Here is a 6,487-nt window from a genome sequence, read left to right as displayed (position 1 = left end):
GCTTGGTGTATTACTTCTCTTTCCTGGTGTCTCTTGTGTTTGTACAGACATTATTATCATCTCCCTTTCCCTATCTGCACGTGGAATGAGCATATTCTCTCGTGGCTCATGGACATCAGCCTAGTAACGACAGTCACTGCTTCCTGGACAGGAGATGTGCCGTCTGGTCTGTCGTAGGAGTATGGTGGGCTGCAACCTGCCCAAGACTCACACCCTAGACCAAACATTCTGTAGACAAACCTTTCCCTGGGTACAATCCCAAGTTATTTCCATATAGGGAACCAGAACTTAGTTGGATCCTTAGACTTTTGTTTTAGGTAGGAACCAACTACTTCCCTATTTCAGGAGCACAAGGTCTGGCAACTAGCCACACCTGTTGACAATAGCCTTGAGAGAGCAGAACTCTCTTGTTTACTACTAGGTGGAATCTTTGAGGTGGAAGTACAATAACCTTGAATGAACTAGAAACAAGTCCCAAACTCTCTGACCTTTGGCTTCTTTGGGCCTCCACACTCCACAAACCAACAAAACAAACAGACTGGAGCTTCTGAAGCCTATTGGGGTCGGCTGTGAAGACTGGGCTCCAGGGTGGGCAGGACATGCAGCCTCTGGTGAGCCATGTCTCTGGGTCTTGTCTTTGCAGGAAGCTGCTGTGCTTTTTCATCGAGGCACTGGAAGGTGACAGCGAGAATGAGCAAACAGAGTACTTAGAAGGCCAGTGCGGGCTGAGGTGAGATACATAAAGATGGCGGCTCCATCTAAGGCGGTAGATGCAGGGATGAGGAGAGGAGGGGTGGGATGAGGCCGCATTTCAGGCACTTCGAAGGTAAAGTCTGCAAGGAGATCTTTGAGTTCAGAGATGTGAATATAGACCTACTGACTTATTTGCCACACAGGAACATTGAAGTGTATCCTTGTTGCGTCTTGGGTTGAGAAACAAGGCTGTTGATTTGCTGGCTATGACAAAGGCCGGGACTCTGGGCTGGCATTCTGTGGCTAGGTGCCGTCCGCTATCCTTTACTGGGGAAGTTGGCCGCTTTGACTGCTGCTGTATTTGGCATAGTTTTCATTCATCCGTTTATTTATTTTTGCAAAATAGTGAAGCAATGTGCCAGGGTCAGTTGGACATCATTAAACCTTTTAATAATCCCCATAAATAATGCCATACTTGGTGAAAACATTGATGGTTTAGAATTTTCATTGCATTGCTTATAAAAGGATTTACTTATTTTTATTTTATGTGTATGAGTGTTTTGCTTGCATGTATGTATGTGTACCATGTGAATGCAGTGTCCATGAGAGTCAGAAGAGGGCACTGGATTCCCCTGGAACTGGAGTAATGGATGATTTTATGTAGCCATGTGGGTGCTGGGACCTGAACCAGATCCTCTGCTGTGTAGTCAGTGTTCTTAACCACCGAGCCATTTCTCCAGTCCCCTCATTAGATTACTTTTTGGATACAAGATTACCCTAAAATTAACAATGTGGAAACTTTAAAAAAAAAACACGTCTTGTTAAAATCCCAGCTTCAAGTAACTATACATATTAATTTTGGTGGTGAGTCATTTATTTGGGAATAGGGGATCTTAGGGCTTTGTAATCATGGTGAGTTTGTGAGTCAGGCCTCTGGGAAGACAAGCTGGGTATTGATCCAACTTGACTTCTAACCAAAGCAGTTGAATCTTGGAGTTGCTGTTAAGACCATCTGTGTCTCCACACTTCTTTACAGTGTGTCTGACCACTCTCCTTTCTCGGTTCTTCCAGGTTTCAGTGGTTCGAGTTTTCTCAATCCTTCGATCAGCTGCAAGAGAGAACAATGTGTACTGCCAGGAAGCTTAGGATTCTCTCTGGCTGACGTCTTATTTACACCGTGATTTAGCCTGGAGCTTAGGCAGGAATCTCGCCCTGGGTCCTCCGAGTGAGCGTGGCTCCTTTTATCTCCTCTGTCTCCAGTCTCTCTTCTGGCTCGGTGGTAGGATGGGCTTTGAGGGAGCACAGGGAAGGCAGGCCCAGTGTGAGGTGAATGAATGAACGCCTCAGGGAGTCTTTTCTGGCTCTGAGGCTGGAGGATTGGTCTAGGGGCTTCCGAAGAGAGAGAACCCCCTGTACCTGCAAGGTCTGCCTTCTCGTGGTTGGGATAGCAGCCTTTAGGGCATACTGTGATAAGAAGTCAAGAAGATTAGACACAGGCTTTCAGGTGAGTAGAGGGGAAAGGAGGCAGGACAAGATGAGCTGTTGGAGGAGACACAGGCCAGTTCATTCAAGAAATTAGAGCATTGTGGAGAAACTTAAACAACACAGAAAGGCTTTGCATAGATAATGCTTCATGCCTGTAATCCTAGCACTCGGGTGACTGAGGCAGGGGAATTGCCAAGAATTAGGAGCCTGTCTGGACTATGGTCCTAGTTCACTTTGACTGTCAATTTGACCCAGTTTGGAATCATTTGAGGAAATCTCAATTAAGGGAACGTCCAGGTCAGATTGGTCTGTGGCTCTGTCTGTAAGATACTGTCTTGATTAAAGATTGATGTCAGAGACCCAGCCCCAGCCCACTGTAGGCAGCCATTCGCAGGCAGGTGGGTCTGGGCTGTGGAAGAAAGCCAGCTGAGCAGGAACCAGAGAACCCTCCAGTCAGCAGCACGTCTCCAGGCCTCCTGCTTCCGTTCCTGCCGCAGTTGCTGCTCCGACTTCCCTCACTGATGTACCATGACCTGACATTCTAAGTCAAGGAAATTCTTTCCTCCCTTTGATGGCTATGTCTGGAATGAGCCAAAACTCAAGTAGCTGGGTACACCTGTGAAGGATTTTTCTTAATTAAATCATTTGAAGTGGGAAGATTCATCTTAAATCCAGGTCTTTTGAAGTGGGAAGATCCACCTTAAATGTGGGCTACATCTGGTGGCAGCCTATATATATAAAGGGCATAAAAGCAAGAAGCTTGTTCTCTTTGCCTGCCTGTCCTTGCTCTTGCGGGCAATTCATTCCTTCACGGGCATTAGAGCCTACTTCTTTGGGATTCCCTAGTTACTGAAGACCACCTGAGATATCCAGCCTCAGGGACTGAACAACTACTGGATTCTTGGACTTTACATTGGTGGGCAACACTTGTTGGGTTAGTTGTTCCATGGCCTGTCATTCTAATAAGTCCCCACACGCTGTCAGTTTTGTTCCTTTAGAGATCTGTGACCAGTGTACCCCCCTAAGTTGCTTTTGACTGTGGTGTTTGCCACAGAAATAGAAAGCAAACCGGAAGAGCAGCACAGCCTGAGCGACATAACAAAACCCTATTTCAAGAAAGCAAAAAGGGCTGCGGAGACAGGAGGCTGAGTCAGGAGAATTCCTAGATGTACAAGGACAGCCAGTCTGGTGTGGACTGCGGAAGGATAACAAAGAGATTCCTGTCTCAAACAACATAGAAGGCAAGGACCGATGGTGAGTTTGTCCTCTGACCTCCACATACATGACCTTTACACTGTGGCACTTGTGGGCCTATACACACACACACACACACACAGAGAGAGAGAGAGAGAGAGACAGAGACAGAGAAATTGAAGAACTAAAGAGCCAAAAAGGACGTTTTGAACTAAAAGTCAATTTTAACTTTAAATTTGTTAACTGAATCTATCTAATCCAATAGATGAGCCAGAGGAGGGGAAGTCACTGTGGGGTGATCACTCCGGAAGCTGAAATGAAGACGGAACTTGACTCAGTGAAGTCAGCAAGTGTAGGGAAGCAGGTGGGAAAGAGTGAGAAATGTGGGTGCAGGCTTGAGACCCGACAATGGGAATAGACGACAGGGAAGGAGGGAGTCCCTCCCTTAAAGGAGAGTGTCCCCTAACATCAACCAACCTCATCCTTAAAAATAAGCCAGTCAAATAGATAACTTAAAACAAAGACGAAAACCACGTGTCTAGATTCAGCAAAACTGAGCAAAAAGTGGCTTCCTCGTCCCCAGCTTGCAGCTCTCACGCATTCTCCCCATCTGTCGCCGTCCTACACCAGGGAGGGGGGAACATTGAGCAATCAATGAACTTACAATGACACATGATCACTCCCCCATTTAGGGCTCGCTGCTGGTGCCCTACAACCTATGGGTGGGGGGAAGGTTCCATGACCTCTGTCCATTGTTATGGTCTCATAGATGGTGACATCACTGCCTTCAAACTCATGTGTCCTTTCCCAACCCCTGGTAACCAAAAAAAGAAGTATAATAAAAATGATTAATTTACAGTTGTGGCTACTTAACTCCCCCAACTCCCGAATATTTTGAAATACGTACTGAAGAATTTGGATTAAATGAGGGTTATTTGGATTCGAATGAGTGTACCTGGGTAGTGTGAATTGGGAGAATCTATGGAAAGGAATTTCTACATGTTGACAAACTTTGGGCCATGAGGTCTGCCCCCTGTGGTCTAGGCCACCTCTGTTCAGATCAGCTATCTGGACTGAGGACTCTGATGATGCCCTGAAACGGGCTCTTGGAGCAATTGTGCCTTCTCCAGGAGTTAGTGGATGGTGATACCCAGTCTCTGCAGGTCAGGGAGACTGTGGTCCCCAGTGTTAACTTAGGACTTGAATCCCAACAGCTCTGAGGGTCAGCCACACAACTGCTGTGGAAAACAGTGGTTCCAGCGTTCGAGAGGTGGAAATGTCCCTGTGAGATCAGCCACCATTGCCTTCCACTTTCCACTCAGTGAAGTACACCTTCCCACTTGCTTCAGGGGACATAATTAATATTTAGAATAGGACAGTGCTGCTGGGTGGTGGTGGCACACACCTTTAATCCCAGCACTCAGGAGGCAGAGGCAGGTGGATCTGGTGAGTTCGAGTTTGAGAGCATCTTGGTCTATGAGAGCTAGTTCCAGGACAGGTTCCAAAGCTACAGAGAAGCCCTGTCTTGAACCCATCCCCCCCGCCAAAAAAAAAAAAGAAAGAAAAACAAAAACAAAAAAAGAGAATTGGTTTTGTTTAAAAAATCAGTATGCACTGTTGGAGTTTGGTGACTCAGCCCATAGTTTTATGCCTCCTTTGAAAATAATGGAAATTGTTTTGAAGCAGAGAGAAAGAGCCTATTTCTTGTCTTGTACTTCTTGTTCTTAGCTTTCCTTTTTTATTAAAAAAATTTACTTTTCATTTTGAATCCCAGCCCCAGTTCCCCCTTCGTCCCCTTTTCTTGCCTCTTCCCCATCTCCCCGCTTCCCATCTCTAATCCACTCCTCAAAGGGGGTAAGGCTTTCCTTGGGGAGTCAACAAAGTCTGGCATGCCAACTTGAGGAGGACCAAGCCCAGCCTCCCCACATCCTTTATCAAGGCTGAGCAAAGTATCCTACCATAGGGAATGTGCTCCAAAAAGTCAGTTCATGCACCTGGGATGTCCTGGTGCCACTGCCAGGGCCCATGCCCCAACAGATCAAGTCACATAACTGTCACTCACATTCAGAGGGTCTAGTTTGGACCCATGCAGGTTCCTCAGCTGCCAGTCTGTAGTCTGTGAGCTCCCACTAGCTCGGGCCATAGCAGCATTCTTTGTAATGGCCAGAACCTGGAAACAACCTAGATGCCCCTCATCCAAAAATGGATAAAGAAAAGGTGGCACATTTACACAATGGAGTACTACTTAGAGGTAAAAAACAATGACATCTTGAAATTTTCAGGCAGATGGACAGAACTAGAAAAACAAAACAAAATAAAAACGTCCTAAGTGAGGTAATCCAGACCCAAAAAGACAAACATGATATGTATTCACTCATAAGTGAATATTAGATGTAAAGCAAAGGATAACCAGGCTACAGTCCACAACCCCAGAGAAGGTAGGTAAAAGGGAAGACCCTGAGAGGGACACACAGGAAGGCCCCAGGAAGGAAAGCAGTTAAGATCTCCTGGGTAAACTGGGATGGGGAAGAAGGGAAGGCTTAGGGGATGGGAACAAGAGGGAACAAGAAGGGGTAGGGAAAGAGGGGAGAGCAATGAAAGAGATGTCTTATAGAGGGAGCCATTATGGGATTAGGGAAAAACCTGGTGTTAGAGAAATTCTCAGGAATCCACAAGGATGACCCCAGCTAAGACTCGTAGCAATAGCGGAGAGAGTGTCTGGAAGGGCCTTCCCCTTTAATCAGATTAGTGACTGCCCTAATTGCCATCACAGAACCCACATCCAGTAACTGATGGAAGCAGATGCAGTGACCACAGCCAAGCACTGGGCTGAGCTCCTGGAGTTCAATTGAACAGAATGAAGAGGAATCATATGAGCAAGTGTGGGGGGACAAGTTCACGATGAAGGGAAACCTAGCTTTCTTTTAAAAAGGGTTTTACCCATTCATTTGTATGTATGTATGTGTGTATCTGTCTGTGTGTCTGTTGAGTGTATATGCAGGTATGACCATGAGCAAGGCCCATAGAAGGCGTTGGTTCCTTCCTGTATCACCCTCCACCTATTCCTATGCTGCAGGGTCTCTCCCTGAATGTGGGGCTTGTGGAAGCCAGCGAA

At 46.4% G+C, this 6,487-nt stretch overlaps 1 long non-coding RNA gene across 1 annotated transcript; it reads left to right on the top strand.

Annotated features, from left to right (window-relative positions):
- Positions 1-471: 471 nt before the first annotated feature.
- Positions 472-6,198, top strand: LOC126497697 (uncharacterized). The gene is made up of 3 exons (XR_007590670.1): positions 472-730; positions 1,765-3,432; positions 6,146-6,198. It is a non-coding gene; the product is annotated as an uncharacterized lncRNA (long non-coding RNA).
- Positions 6,199-6,487: the final 289 nt, after the last annotated feature.

This window comes from Alexandromys fortis, unplaced genomic scaffold (assembly GCF_014885135.2).
Source record: "Alexandromys fortis isolate MF-2015 unplaced genomic scaffold, M_Fortis_MF-2015_v1.1 scaffold_23, whole genome shotgun sequence".
In the NCBI taxonomy this organism is placed as follows: domain Eukaryota; kingdom Metazoa; phylum Chordata; class Mammalia; order Rodentia; family Cricetidae; genus Alexandromys; species Alexandromys fortis.
The sequence above is the reverse complement of the archived record's forward strand: the minus strand, read 5'-3'. Positions and strand labels throughout refer to the sequence as shown.